This window comes from Emys orbicularis, chromosome 3, assembly GCF_028017835.1.
Source record: "Emys orbicularis isolate rEmyOrb1 chromosome 3, rEmyOrb1.hap1, whole genome shotgun sequence".
Taxonomy (NCBI): Eukaryota; Metazoa; Chordata; order Testudines; family Emydidae; genus Emys; species Emys orbicularis.
The window spans coordinates 31,764,849-31,781,816 of NC_088685.1; positions in this window are offsets into that span (position 1 = coordinate 31,764,849).

Consider the following 16,968-nt stretch of genomic DNA (forward strand, 5'->3'; position numbering starts at 1 on the left):
CATTGATTCCGGCTGCCCAGGGGGAACCGTTGAGTCCAATCCCGTTGGACTCCCCAGGACGGGAGAGCCAAATTGGGGAGTTGGACATGCCGTCCACTCCTGACACATTTGAGACTGCCAGGGACCTCAGAGAGAGCACTCCCCGAAGCTGGCAGAGCCGACAGCACCGGCAGCTCCAGTATGGCGCAGGGGGGCTGGACTATGCAAGGGCAAACCGGCCATGCTACGACACCAGTCGTCCTTGCCTTGGCACCGATCACCAGGACCATCCCTCACGGCACCGCTGTGGAGACCAAGATAAGACTCATCCTCGGAGTCGGAGCTGGAGTCAGACGTTTCCAGATGCAGCCGGCACCAGTCTCGTCACTCCAGGCATAACGAGACATAGTAACTTCCGATGATGCCCTGGCCACCATAGTGGCAGGCACCTGCTCAGTGGCCGTTTTGAACCCCACGGGCGTATCATCAAGCCCAGGGGCCAAGGCCCAGGTCCCTTTCAATCGCATCGGACAGATGGGGGACCTCCATCTGCCTCCATGGTGAGGGAACCTCCAAGGGGTGGGTGTGGCTCCATCTGGGCTGGCACTGGACCCAGCACCAAATTCGCATCCGGCACCGCATCTGTCACTGCACAGGAAGCTCCTGCACGGGAGGACCTCCGTGAGTTGGAAGGTCAGGAGGACCCTGTGCCTATGAGGGCTTCTTCATCCTCCTCCCCAGACAAGGCAGTAGCGAGCTCATCTGCCTCCTTGCCGGCTTTGGACAATAGAGCCCACTAGGAGCTACTCAGAAGAGTAGTCCAAAATCTGGGCCTGCAAACGGAGGTGTCAGAAGAAATGGACCCTATGGTGGACATTCTGACACCAGAAGGTCCTTCCAACATGGCCTTGCCGTTGATCAAGACCATCCACAATACTACCAAGTCCCTCTGGCACACTCCTGCTTCTATTTTTCTCGCAGCTAAAGGGGTGGAAAGGAAGTACTTTGTACCCTTTAAGGGGTTCGAATACCTTTTCACCCACCCTCAGCTGGGCACGCTGGTCGTGGATGCGGCCAATGCCAAAGAAAGGCAGGGTCGCCAGGGCCCCAGTCCAAAGTCTAAAGAGGCAAAGAAGCTGGACCTCTTTGGCTGTAAGGTCTGTTCTACTGGGGGGCTCCAGCTTCGAATCGCCAATCAGCAGGCAGTTAGCTTCTACCGTTTTAACTCTTGGAATTCCCTGTCCAACTTTTAAGGAGCTACTTCCATCTGACTCCCGCTCTGACTTTCGGGCGGTCCTGAAGGAAGGCAAGACCATTGCAAGGACTTCCTTGCAGGCTGCATTAGACTCAGTGGACTCGGCCATCTGTGCAATGTCCACGGCCATTGTCATGTGGTACAGCTTGTGGCTACAAGTCTCGGGCCTCCCCCAGGAGGTCCAACAGACTATCCAGGACCTGCCCTTCGATGGTGCGGGTCTCTTCGCTGAGCAGACAGACTCAGGCTCCATAGTTTCAAGGACTCTAGAGCAACCTTAAAGTCCTTGGGGCTTCATACGCTGGCCCCGCAAAGAAAGCATTTCAAGCCTCAGCCCCCGCCTTGCTTCTACCCCTCTCAGCTGAGGTAAGACTATAACAGGAGACGGGGTAGGAATAATAGGAGAAGGCCTCTTCAGTCATCCTCTACCCAGGGCCATGGCTCGGAGAGACAGTCGCCAGCTCCTAAGAAAAACTTTTGAAGGTGCGCCCAGGGACATTGCACCAGTCCATATCCCGGATCCTTCCCCTCCTTTTGTGAACCGTCTATCCCATTTCTACCATGCTTGGGCCCAAATAACATCAGATGAGCATGGTAGTATTGGGATATTCTCTCCAATTCTATATCCTCCCACCCACCTTCCCCATCCCTCTTCTGGGACCCTTCTCACAAGCAACCTCTAGTGCAGGGGGTGCAAACACTCCTACAACTCGTGGCAGCAGAAGAGATACCTATGGAGTTCAGGGGCATGGGATTCTATTCCCATTACTTCCTAATCCCCAAGGCCAAGGGTTGGCTCCGGCCTATTCTCGACCTGTGAAACCTCAACAGATTCATGAAGAAGCTGAAGTTTCGCATGGTCTCCTTGGCTTCCATCATTCCCTCTCTGGATCCAGGGGACTGGTAACCGTTCTTGACTTGAAGGACGCGTACTTCCATGTGTCCATAATCCTGTCCCATAGACGTTTCCTTCTATTTGTGGTCAACGATACAGCAGCTCTTCATCGCTATTGCCGAAAGAATGAAGGGTCTCCCTGTTTCCTCTCAGAGAATCTCTTCTTCTATCATGGCCTGCATCAGAACGTGCTATGACCTAGCAAAGATTCCAGCCCCAGCACTGACAGCACACTCCACAAGAGCACAGGCTTCATCTGCAGCATTCCTGGTGCAGGTCCCCATTCAGGACATCTGCAGGGCGGAGATGTTGTTGTCTGTTCACATCTTTATGTCGCACTACACCATCACTGAGCAGGCTAGAGGTGATGCTGCGTTTGGTTGAGCCATGCTACAATCGACAGCTCGGTGAACTCCAACCCCTCCTCCGAGGTACTGCTTGGGAGTCACCTACTTGGAATTGACATGAGCAATCACTCGAAAAAGAAAAAGCAGTTACCTACCTTTCGTAACTGTTGTTCTTCGAGATGTGTTGCTCATGTCCATTCCAAGACCCACCCGCCTCTCCTCTGTCGGAGTATCTGGCAAGAAAGAACTGAAGAGGCAGCGGGTCAGCAAGGACCTATATTCACTGGCAAAAGGGCACCACTCCAGCTGGCTCCACAGCCAACCCGACTGGTACCACTAGGAAAACCTTCCGATGATCATGCATGCGAAGCGCACACACCTACTTGGAATTGACATGAGCAACACATCTCGAAGAACAACAGTTACGAAAGATAGGTAACCAGTTTTTATTCCAGGCTGTATTACTGACCTCTGAAGAAACAAACCATAGACTCTGACTTGTCAACATCAATTTTCAGTTAAGGTTTTCACGTTGTATGTAACAGTCTACTTTCATTGTCATGATTTTTTTTTAACAAAATGTTCATGTAACATAGTACATGTAATAATATTTACTTCTACATTTTATTACTAATTTTTTTTAGCTCTGGCCCTGTCCTTCGAATCATTCTTCACTGATTTTTTTCTATACTGTATATTTTGCCATAGCAACAGTAAGTAATAGGGACCTGTGTCTCATCCTGTGAGCATGCTGACCATACTAACCATGAGAACTCACTTAAAATCTGTAAATGACAATATTTTGAAAGTTATATATTTATATATATCAATCAATCACATTTGGTAATCTAGTTTTTGAAAAAAAACAAATTAATATAAGTATATGTATTCTCTGAATGACAACAGGCACATATGTTAAATATGTTTGTCATTTTTGGATTTTGTATATTGCTTGTGTATTGCTGTTTTAAATCTTTCTCCTTTATAACCCATATACTCTGTTTCTGTATCCTAATACAGATGTGTTTTTAAAAAAAAAAATTGAGTCCGGTACTGTTTTCACCTAAGGTAACTGCATAATTGATCAAATTAATCCCTGATGCAACTCTGACTTCAGCAGAGCTGCACCAGAGATGAATTTGGCCAGGATATCGTAATTAAATATACTGTGGGAAATCTGAAGTATTTCAGAGTAACAACAAAAAAATGTACCGGTATTCTGCGTATCTTTTTTTCTTTTACACATTTTATTCCTGCAACTGCACTGTCCAGATTATGGCTTGTTGTTAATGTATTTAGTATTGAATTATGTTGTAAAATCATGGGAGTTATAGATGGAAAAGACCTGAGAGATCATCACATCCATCTTACTATTGCGAGCTTCTTTGTCAAATCAATTAAGATTTTTTTTCGGTGTGTTTATCAAATAGTCAGCACATTTTTTGTGAATTAGTGTGAATGCTATGGCCAGTTTGTGTTTGACGTGCGTTTCTGTAAAGGTTCTTACTGCAAGGGTTTGCAATATGGAATGTCTATTTTTCTTTTGTATATTTCATTAAGAATGAGGATTCTTCCCTCATAAGACTTGAATGTCCTGATAGTTTCTTTAAGTTTCTCACAGCTGTTCTTTTTAATAATTTAAAAGAAGGCAAACCAGTTTCCACATTCACTATGTGTAGTTTCTGCTTATCAGTTTCATTGAGGCACTGAATCATGGCAAGGAAGATTAACCTTAGCTTCCCCACATGAATGACAACTTACTTTCTTCTTTTGATATCTAATATCTGCTACAAGTATATCAGGAATGACAGCACTTACAGCTCATAAAATAAATAAATATCAAAACATCAGTGATTCATCATTTTTTGAAAGTTAAAGAAATTAAAAACAAAACTCAAAACCCATCATATTTAATACATGTAAACTAATTATAATAAATACATGCTTTATTTTAAACACTATGCCAGAGGGGGTTCATTTACGCACTTATTTAGGTCAGTATTTTTCCTCCATCCTTGCTTTGTCATTTTTTAAGGCCTGATATAATATCCATTGAAGTCAATGGAAAGACCCCTATTGACTTTATTGGGCTTTCGATGAAGTCCTAAATGCTGGATGGTAAAATCTACATTAATTTGTTTGAAATCCAGACAGACCAACCCCTTTAGTGCTTTAGTGTTAATTAAACTTGACTTGCATAAAATATCAGCTCTTTAGTGGCTCACATATTGTTTCATGGAAGGTTTGGCACATGAGCATAAAATTGCAGCTCAGTCAAGGACTGCAACATCAAGACAAGATGGCAGTTAGCCCTTATGAAGCTTTAGAGTTGTTGTTGTTGTTTTTTAAACAACTTTATGAGATGTTACAAAAATAAGGGTTCCTGACTTTAATCTGAAAGAGTCCTATGAATTAGTTAAATGGAATCTACATTACATTTAGTGATTTACATATCAAATTTCCAGTGTATAAAATATACTGATCTACATGAGCACTAAATTGATCTAGTTTATTAAAATAGATTTTATATTTTTATATATATATATATATATATATATACACACACACACACACACACACACATATTTAGCATGGCCATGGACTATGTATAGAGAAATGAAAACTCTTGTCTAAAGATTAATCCTCATTTATAACCCACTTTGTGTTATGCCACATGTCATGAAATGTTAAATCAGAAGTCTGTGTACACAAGGCAGTATTGTAATAGATAGTGATAATTTTAATAACATTGGACTTCGGAATATTTTAATAAAGAGTAGTCCATTTTAAACATCCAAACCTCCTATTGCAGATTGCTTGATTTGGCATTTAAAGACTGGGATTGGTCATTTGATGATGTTGATGATATTGATGGTGATGACGATGTTTTTGATTTCTGAAGATGTAAAAGGGTAAATCAAAGTAGTGAGGAATGCATTGTTTGCCTTTTGAATAGAGCATGCTAGTTGGGTTTTGTTTTTCAAAGTAGAAAAAGTATGAGAGATCTCATTTTTAATATTATGCATTCAAAAATGAGATTTCATTGAGATGGAAAAAATCAATTTTCAGAGGAGTCACTTTAACTAAAAATGTGTATTTGCGTTTTACATATGTGAGTTTAATTAGAGTTTTCTGTTCAGAATTCATGTCTATCTGCCCCAGTTGAGTAGAAAAAGATATAACTGTTACCATCAGAGAATATACTTATAGGAGTGGTAGTACTCCTAACCTCTATAAACAAACCATTTTTGAGATGTAAAAATAAAATTGTCACATTTTAATCTTTATTTGACACACTGAAGATAAGTCAGTTTGCAGTAAAAATGCCTTTTTAAAGTGTAAAGTGACTTGTCTATGGCTAGCAGACTTGAAACAAGAGCTTTGCAATGTGCATTTTCTACTAGTGCTATGAAATACAGATTTATGACTTGGCTTTGCTCTGTAGTGTTGTGCTTTTTGGGTTTCTAACAACGAAGTAAAATTGCATTGCTAATGCAGTGAGCTGAATTCCTTGAATGCTATTGTAAATATAAAGCAGTTCTATTTATAATTAAGTAAAACTAGCTTAACTGAAAATGATCTAATTAGTTTGCAAACCTTCCCCCGGGCCCCACACATCCCTCTGCCCTGCTTCCTGCCCCCATTGCTTCTTAACCATGGGGGGGAGGGGTCACTGTATGCGGAGCTGCTCTCCCATCCACCCAACCCCCATGCGTCTGGACTCCCCCTCCCCCTCCCACCCATACCCAGACCCCCTTCTGAACCTCACATCCTCCCACACACACACACCTGGACTCCCCCACCAAGTCCCATCCCCCCGCATCCAGACCCCACCCCTGAACCCAGACCACTCCCTGCTGAGCCCTACATACTTGAAACTCCACCCCAATGAGCCCCACTCCCTATGCACCTGGACCATCCCGATGAGCCAGCCAGACCCCCACCCCCAAGCTCCACTCCCTCAACACCTGGAGCCCCCGATGAGCCCCCTACGCCCAGACCCCCCCCGCTGAGCCCCAGCTACCTTCACTTGGTCCCCTCCTGCAGGGTCCCATTGTCCCTGCACTCAGAGCCCCTCTCCCCAATGAGCCCCTGTGTATTCAGATTGTACCTGGACCCCACCATTGAGCCACCCTCACCCAGATTGCCCCACATAGAATCCTCTCAACCCCAGACTTGGATCCCCCCACACTAAGCCCCTCCACACTTGGATCCTGCTGGTCTGAGCCTATCTGCCCACACCTAGTGTGCCAGGCGTGGTGGGGCAGGGCTCCAAGGTGTTTCTGGAGCAGGTCCGGCCCTTGTGCTGTGTCACGGTCAGGTGCAGTCTCATCGCTGAGTATGTGTCCTAGCGGGGGAGGGGAGCTGCAGGGCGACCTCCCACTTCCATGCAGCCAGTAGCCTGTGCTCTCTGCTACCATGCTGGAGCATCCACAATTCTTTATTGACAAATAACATTTGCAGAATTTTAAAATATTTTGCACAGAATTTGTATTTTTTGGCGCAGAATTCCCTCAGGAGAGAATGCTCAACTAACTGAATTATTAGTATCAGTAAAATGTGATTGTCTTAATCTCAGAATAAGTTTGAAATTGTGGTGCATAGGATACAGTGTTTTTAAATAACATAATGCTATTTAGTGCAAATAAGTAGCATTTGTTGCAAGTGTGCAGAAGTGCATATTTAAAATAAAAATTTGGAGCAAATTTCTCTTTTCAGCAGAGGGACGTGCATTGCATTTACTGACCAAACCTTTCTTCTTTTTCAGCTAACTGCCTTCTGTGAATGCAGTCACTATTCAAGGTGATAATATTCTTCCCATTAAAACAAGACTGAAACATGATATCCCAAAATTTATTAAAATATATATATTTTCCTGAAAGACTGTGCTATATATATCAGAGGTTTACAATTTTTTGCTGCAATATAAATTACTAATCTCTGAGGGCTTTTTTATAATCCCTTGGGGTAACTGATCAAATGAGGACTGTTGGTAATAGTATAAGGATACTTTAGGTAACCTTTTAGAGTCTTGTTCCAAAAAAGTTTATCTTGGCAAGACACACACACTACATTTCACAAAAGAATTGAGAAGAGTGAAAATTAAAACTGAAGAAATTCATCTTTCAACTTTGATAGAGAGATGCCACCAGCATGTTTGCCAGAAAAGTAGGCGGGAAAGATCCACCACAGTGGTATAGACTGCATCTTTAAGAAGTGACCATTATACTGTGTATATATATATTGTACTGTAATACTGCAAAAGGGTTTTAAAAACTTTCCACTTTATTTTTTTATGCATATTAATCAGATACCATTACTTACTGCAGTTGCAACTATGCACTTGTGTAAAGCCATAATGTTGAAGTTAATATCATTCATACATGTTTATCAAAAGCTGCATGTCATTGTTGAGCAGCTAGTATAATGAGACGTTTGAAGTACATACTCATTTCAATTATTTCATAATGGGCAGTCCTATTTTACCTATCTGAATGCCTTAATTTAATTTTTTCAAGGTCTATGCCCATTCTCTGTATTTAAGGAAAAAGAATGTTTACCAGCTCTTAGGATACAAATTTGCTTTGTGGCAGAAAAAATAGTGCACTATTTTTACACACAATTATATCAATGTCAGCCTATTTTGAATGTATATTGATTGGTTTTGGGGTGGGAGGGAGTATTGGTTACAGAAACAATAACTGATAGTATTGAAACTAATATAACTTTCATGTGTACATGTAACTTTTCATCCAGTCCTTTTTACAAACCTCAATATTAGTCATTGACTTTATATTACCCTTATTAAGTGCTATGAAACTTCATTTTGCCTTGTTTTGCGTACTCTCCTAGATGTGTTTTTATTTCTGGGGAAAAAAAGTCTGTGACTATTTTTACATTTTCACAGTACAATATCCAAGGACTGTCACAAACTTTAAAGAAAACTAAACAGACTGTAGATGTATTTTAAATTTTTGAATCCAGTTCTCTAGCACATAGCTGTAGGCATAGAAAAATATTTCAGTAGTGTGTTTTGAGAACTTATAGCTGGGAATAAAGGGCCTCAGAGGCACTTAATCTGATTTTTTTTTTTTTTTTTTTTAACTTGGACTTGTACAAAAATATAATTTATGTGGACTCGTTCATGCTGTGTTCATAATTATCCCAGAAAATGCATGTTTTATACAACTACAGGATGCTATGTTAAACATATTGACAGTAAAAAAAAAATGTAGCCTCCTACTTGGTCTCTTTTTTTATATATATATATTTATATATTGTGTGGTAGTGTGATAATTAAAAATATGATTTAACATTTCAAGGAAGGAAGACATTTCACTTGATCTTTTCTTTGGGAACAGTGTTGAGATGTTCAAAGGATAGGACCATGACTTGTATAACACTATCCTTAAGAGTGGATTTAGGACCCAGGAGTATTGAAAATGAATATAGTTACATTGTATTAGTGGTAATAAAATGTAACTTACCCAGTCTGCACTCAGTTTTATATTTATGCATTCTCAACCTAAAATGTTTGTGCATTCTTAAACTTAAAACTAAAATGTGTATATCATTTTAGTTAAAGTATTAGCCCAATGCACAGTAAAAGCTGTGTATCCTTTCCCTGCTTGTTGTGATTTACTGAAATAAAGCATATTTTAGGTAATGCATATTTGCATACAAAACAAAATTTTAAAAATGTATACAATAAAACTGTTTCCATTCACTGAAAGCATAAATATTTTATATAAAAGATGTTGTTACATTGTGGGAAGTTCTATCCTATTCTGAATTGGAGAATATATATATATATATAAAAAAATAAACTATCTGAGTAAGGTAAAATAGTTCCTAATGTTGACAAAGCTGGTAATTAATTGAAATATTTATATATAAAAGGCAGCAATTGTTATAATCGTGTAAAAATGAAATCTGTCATTTAAGGGGAAAGTGTAAAAAAATCTAACTAAGGCCAGAAGGAGGTCCCTGGCAGCACAGCTCCCATGACAACATGGTAAGCAAGGCCCAGGAGCTGCTTGGGGCCAGAGCCACTGCAGTGTCTCCACGTGGATGGCCCTAACCTCCCAAGAATCCCTATGGATCTGCCAAGTTTGGGGTGGCTTTTCTGTGGAAGGAACAACACCCCACTCCAAGCATCATGTTACAGGGAATCTCCAGAAAGAAATCATCCTGGGGATTTCCTCATAAGAAGTTCCTTCATGTGGCTTTTTATATGGGAGGGGATAATATGGCCTCTGAGAGCTAGCATTTTTATAACCAAGTTTAACCTTAAAAATCATTTGTGAAATATCCATCCTCCAAAGAGAGAATATACTGTGATTACCAGCCTCATCTTTGAGATGTGTGTGTGTGTGTGTGTGTGTGTTTGTATGTACAGTACACAATAGTTGCTTGTTACATAGACAGTAAATTGTACTTAGTTTTGCCCTTGCAAGTTAACTCATGTTACTGTGGAACTCCCTAATTATTCCCTGTACTAAGGAATAACACTAATTATCAGGGATCCTAGAAATCTGTTTGCCATGGAAAAACGTGGCATTTGCATTTTTACAGAGACTCTTTAGTTTTTACATTTTGTGAAAAAATAAAAACAGAGTGAACTCCATTTATCTAAGCCTTCATTATCCAGCTCTCTGAATTAAAGGAACTGCCAGGGGCTGACAACATCGGGCAGCTGGTGGTTTGGTTAATACGGACAGTTGGGTAGTGGAGGTTTGGATAGGGTTCTACTGTATATCAATAAAACATTGTGTTCAACTGCTACCCATATGTATTGTGGCTAGGGAAACTAAAGTTCAGCGTTTCATTTTAATTTAAAAAAAAATAGATTTTGGGGGGGTTTATTGGAGACTTTTGTTTTTTTTATCATGGAAAACTAGGATGCCTGCAAAAAATGTAATCTGGAATGCAAAATTATAAAGATTTTAATTACAATCACTGTAGACATACCTGCATATCAGCTTTCTTTTCCTTTGGAAGCTTGCTTTGTACAAAACATTACCGTAACCTATTGATCTGATTACATTCTGTTCACAATCACACTTCCCCATAGCCCATGTAGGGTCTGTTTTATTCAGAATTGGGAAAGCTCATCCTTTAGTCAGTTTCAGAAATACTTGCCAAGACCATGTTGTTTGTTCTACTAATTCTAACCATCATTGCAAACTTGACTTTTCTTTTAAAAGCATTTCTCTATGAACAAGATTAAGTGATTAAGACACAACATACAGCAGTTGCTTATTAATTTAATAAAGGCTACTGCCATTGGCATAATGTAAAGGAGAGCTATGGTGAGTTATATTTGTTTGTTTGGAAAGTTTGTTTTGCCATTGTTTAAATTATTTCTGGTGAACTCCTACATCAGGCTCTCAAGAACATCGCTGGGAATAAAAGAACCTGGGTAGTCTGTGAAATTAAAGCCCAGTCCCACTGAGGGTATGTCTGTACTGTAATCACAGGGTCTGACTGCAGCTCCAGCCGACATACCCGCGCTAATGTTAATCTAGCTAGTTCATGTCCCAGAAGAGCGAAGTCACGGCAGTCTGTGCAGGGTGCGCAAACCCATTTATAACCCTGGTAATTTCTCGTAGGGCTAGTCCACACTGAAGCTTGTACTGCCATGGCTTCGCTGCTCCAGGACCTGGGTTAGTTAGATTACAGCTAGCTCGGGTATGTTGGCTCAAGCGGCAATCATGCCTAGTACCTGCAGTCTAGATGTACCCTCAGATTCCCTGTGTGAGCTCCAGTTGCTGGATATTGTTCTTCCTGATTGAGCAGAGGCAAGTAATTGGCAGGTTTTCTGGAAATGTTTCTTTTGGCCTTGGGTAAATACTGGCGGCCAACAGTCTACAAATTACAGGGAGTCCGGATTGTCACAATTCAGGGCAACGGCATGTGTATATCCCCTAAATGGTCAAGCAAGCGCACCCACTTTCAGGCTCCTAACACCCCTGTCATTGCCTGTCTTGGGTGGAGACCTGCGTCTCTCTCTCTTCTGACTGGGGTATTTCCAGGCTGCACCATTCCTGGCTTTCACGGTGTTAATCCCAGCAGACTGCCCATGTGCATCTGCTTGCTTTCTCTTGAGAGACTGATGATAGAGAGGTCAGCAATTAAAAATTACCACACAATAACTTTTATTTGATTCTTTAAGGTAAAAGCACTGCGGAGTAAACAGTAAAAGAACCTACAGACATGCTACTAATCTTACCAGAGATCAGCTCCACCCTAACATGGGCTCTTGCCAGAGCAGTCCTTCCAAACCTCACCTAAGGGGTTTCTTTTGTGATCACAAGTTCATCACAGCTTCAGCTCAGAACAAGCACACTCATAAGTTTTGTTCACCCTTTATACTGTTCAGGGGACTTTTGATCTGGAGTTTCCAGGACCAGGTAATTAATTTTCATCCTCAGGGCACAGTTTCAAAAGGTGGGATTCAAAGTGGGTCATTTGCATTCCCTTACACTCAGGTATTTCCTAGGAAATCTGCTTCACGTGTATTATTTCAAAAAGCCCTTGGAAGTTTCTAATACCTGCCAGAGATTGCATTAGTCAGTCTCCTACAGAAGTTAAATACATATAATTCCACAATAACACATACGCAATTGCATTTTTAATACAATGAACCCCAAAAGTATTAAAGCTCATTACATAAAGTGCAACTCAATTCAGTAAGGTTTATTCAGGATATTGCAGGAATGTCAGCTTGTCACACTGATTATCTTGGCGAACTCTCGATACCTCCAATTTATGGAGGTGCTTCATATATTCGGAGCCACCTCTTTGCATTCTAAAGTCCAGTGTCCCTGGGGACAAAAGTGGGGGGGATTATTAACACTGTTTGTCACCTGCTAAGGCTTGTCTACATAGTACAGCAAAGTGCTGTAGAGGAGTGTGATAGGTAGAGTGCTCTAACTCCCACCGTGTAAATACTGCTGTTGTGCTCTACCAGATACCTAGTTCACATTAACATAACTGGGTCTACACTGGGTAATTAGGGCAACACATTTGCGTACTCTACAAAAAACACCCCTCAGGCGTACTCTGCCACAACATGTAGATAAACCCTTAGAGATTAAAGCTGCAAATTCCAGTTTACCTGCTTAGATTTACAGGAATCTGTTGTTACATGTAGCACTCAAGAAGCTGGGAGGAGATGGAACAGCACGTAACAAAGAAAATAATTAAAATGGCAGTCACCAGCATAGCAAGCATAACGGTGGGGCTGGGAGACTACCTCGCTTCCACTGACCTCCATATCTTCATGGTCCTTCACAAGAAGTAAGTGACATTCAGTCTAGTGGCTCCAAATCTTCAATACATTTTTTTTTCTTTAGCTCCATATGCATTGGCAGGAAGGATGACTGGATAATAATGTTCCTTCTGAAGAAGGGGATAGCAATCATGCCTTGTTAAGAGGACTAGTTAAATGGAGGCTCCTCTCAACTTGCAGTCGCATCCAGCTCTGGAACTTTTTCAAATCTTGGACTGATTGTGATGTATCAAAGAACCTAGGAGTTTATCTTAACAGTGGATAAGTAAGTTTTATCAGGTGAAATTCCTCGAATGTGAATCTGTGATATCCTGCAGAAAGCCTGTTCTGTCCTGTGGGAATGCTTTTTTCTATCTTCTTTAGAGCTCATCTCCCTGTTTTGAAAAGAGTCTCAGTACTCAGCAATCACTATTGCCACAGTGGTCAGGGAAGGAGAAGACATCTTGGGATATTGTGTGGCTCAAGGAGAATAGTCTGTAGCTCCCTTACAGATATTTTAAAACTTGGAGGCTCCCACAGTCAAATACAGGTTTGTTTGTTTATTTTAACTGACTCAGGACATTAGAGTTTGGATGGTTTTGTGACCGTATTCATCTACATAGTTTAATTATATAATCCAATCTAAATTGGGTTTTTAAGACTATAATGTGAAAATATGAATTCTTTGGCATGTTTGGACACGGCCTAAGATTTTTGTGAGCAGAATGGGCCTGTTTTGAACTGCACAGTTGCTCAATGTTTCTGAATCTCTGATAGTGCCAGATGTGAGTCATTTTCCAAGTTTAAACCATTTTGGTGATTAGTTTTCACAGAAATCATTGCTGAAAACCCAGACTTGCCCAGGTATCTAGAAGCGTATGAAAGCAGCACTTTCATACTTCATCAGGGAGTTCTTCATACACTTCTTTAACAGAAACAGAATTCCTGGTTTGGTAGATTTGCAAACTTGGCTTTCAGCATGTGATGACTTCACAACTCTAAGAGATTTTCTTGAGCTGAGATATTTATTTGGAACAGAGTCAGTTATTCCCAAGAATGGATTTTGAATCTAATTGGTAGCTGGAGATTCATGTTCAACTGTAGGGAATACAATCCAGACAAATGTGTTAATATTTGGTCATTAATAACATGTTGATCAATGTGGCATCTCCAAAGACAAAGTTTCATGAACCCCACCCCATTTTTCTCTTTCATATTTAGTATATTTGTATTCCAGGAGTGGGCAAACTTTTTGGCCCAAGGGCCACATCTGGGTATGGAAATTGTATGGTGGGCCATGAATGCTCACAAAATTGGGGGTTGGGGTGCTGGAGGGGGTGAGGGCTCTGGCTGGGGGTGCGGACTCTTGGGTGGGGCCAGAAATGAGGAGTTCAGGGTATGGGAGGGGGCTCCAGGCTGGGGCAGGGGGTTGAGGTGGGGGGGGGGGGGTGAGGGGTCCAGCTAGGGGTGCGGCAGAGTTGGCATTGAGGTTTGTTGCATGGATTGGTTCCTGAGTTAGAGTTGTTATAGTGCGGTGTGTGGTTGCTGGTGAGAATATGCTTCAGGTTGGCAGGTTGTCTATGGGCGAGGACTGGCCTGCCTCCAAAGGTCTGTGAAAGCGAGGGATCATTGTCCAGGATGGGTTGTAGATCACTGAAGATGCGTTGGAGAGGTTTAAGCTGAGGACTGTAGGTGATGGTCAGTGGAGTTCTGTTGGTTGCTTTCTTGGGGTTGTCTTGTAGCAGGAGGCTTCTGGGTACACGTCTGGCTCTGTTGATTTGTTTCCTTATTTCCTTGTGTGGATATCACACACCGCACCATAACAACTCTAACTCAGGAACCAATCCATGCAACAAACCTTGACGCCAACTCTGCCCACATATCTACACCAGCAACACCATCACAGGACCTAACCAGATCAGCTATAATATCACCGGTTCATTCACCTGCACGTCCACCAATGTTATATATACCATCATGTGCTAGCAATGCCCCTCTGCTATGTACATTGGCCAAACTGGACAGTCACTATGTAAAAGGATCAATGGACACAAGTCAGATATCAGGAATGGCAATATACAAAAACCTGTAGGAGAACACTTCAACCTCCCTGGCCACACAATAGCAGATGTAAAGGTAGCCATCTTACAGCAAAAAAACTTCAGGACCAGACTCCAAAGAGAAACTGCTGAGCTTCAGTTCATTTGCAAATTCGACACCATCAGATTAGGATTAAACAAAGACTGTGAATGGCTAGCCAACTACAAAAGCAGTTTCTCCTCCCTTGGTGTTCACACCTCAACTGCTAGCAGAGGACCTCACCCTCCCCGATTGAACTAACCGTTATCTCCAGACTGATTCTTGCCTGCATATTTATACCTGCCTCTGGAAATTTCCATTACATGCGTCTGACGAAGTGGGTATTCACCCACGAAAGCTTATGCTCCAATACATCTGTTAGTCTTAAAGGTGCCACAGGACTCTCTGTTGCTTTTTAATTAGAAAAATTATTAAAAAAAACAAAAACAGGCATATTGATTAAATTTTTCCTTCCAAACACTCATGGCTCCCCCATGAACCCTTCGTAGCTCCCTAAGGGGGACCCATGACCCACACTGAACTAGGAGATACTTCTCTTCATTATGGAGATGGAGGAAATTGTTCCCCAGAAAAACAAATGCCTCTACAAATAATCCATTACTAATCGCCAAATCATCCCATATCATAGTGAGCTAGTGGTGGAAGTTCCAAGACATCTGATTGTGGGAGCTCTCTAATGCACCACTGTTGAGGGGGAAAAGACACAGCATCATGCTTCCAACACTAAGGTGTTAAACATGTAGATAAATATGTATGTATAATAAATGTTCAGTTTTCCCTCTGTGTATGATGGCAAGATCAAGACAAATGTCATAAAAGTTGCTTTTTTATTGCAGAAATGGGACATTTTATTAAAAATCCAGTGTAAGATATCTAATATATTAACAAAAATAGCTGAAAAAGACATTTTTCATGTGCCACTATAGAACAAAAAAACGGATGCTTCTTTACACATTTAAGTGTGTTTTATGCAGGTTTTACCCAGTAGGAAAAGATTTTTTTTAAATGCTTTTTAAAATTGTCACACTTTGCACAGCCAACAGAGAAACTTTTGAAAATTTGTAGAGACTGTTTAAAGCTAAAAATCTACCTTTGCATTTGCTCCATTAAGTCAATGCCAGGTAATTGATTTTGAAATATAATGAAAGGCATTAAAAATATCTGTATCGTTGGCAAAAAATACTTTAATATTATGAAGTTACTGTAATGTATGGAACTGGGGGTCCTGATCCTGCAATCTGATCTGTGCAAGCAGACCCTCAGGCTCACATTGAAGGTACATGGGTCCACTTCTGTGGATCTAATTGCTGGATTAGTGCCTATGATTTCACACACTGGGTGAAATCCTGATCCTGTTGAATTAAATGGAAGTTTTGCCAAGGGACCAGGCCTTCATCCCCTAGTGATCAATAGACTACATCAATAAAGGTGTAGAAGCTCTTTTGAAAAGAGGATGCTTTTCTACCTGAAGAACGTAATTTTGGGAGAAAACAAGGCAAGCTACATGCCAGAATAATATATAACAATTGCGGGTTGGAAACATTGTAGTATTAATTCCCAATGGACAAATGTCACAAGTCACTGCTAGTAATTACGCAAACATATCTCTTTTAATAAACCTGATATTTTGCTCTACTACAAAGCACATTATGAGTGGAATGTAAAAGTAAAACCTCAAGTATATCATTTGCATCTTACAACACAGAAAACTTGCAGAACCATATAATAGAAGGAGTTACATCAGATTCTATTAGAAAGTAGGTGAGCCCATATGAGAGACAGTTTGCCTGTGGTTGTGTAATGTCCTGCACCGAGGTTAGTCATCAGCAGTGGAGATGGAACCTGGCATCATTGGGATCTTAAAGCAGAAGCCTCTAGTACCTGAGCTGTATGTTCGCTAAGACTGTAGCAGCTCCTTGAGCTGGAGTACTGGCCCTTTAAAAGGGAGCAGGCCTAATCCACCTGTGCCTGGATAACTGCCTTCTAATGGGACTGGAGAGGAGACACCTGGTCTATAAAATGGGTCTGGCAGAAGTTTGGGAAATGAGACAATAAGGGGCAGCTGGGATCTGGTAGAAGCTCCCTACAGTGAGAGTGAGCTGCTGCAGTTCCCCAAGGA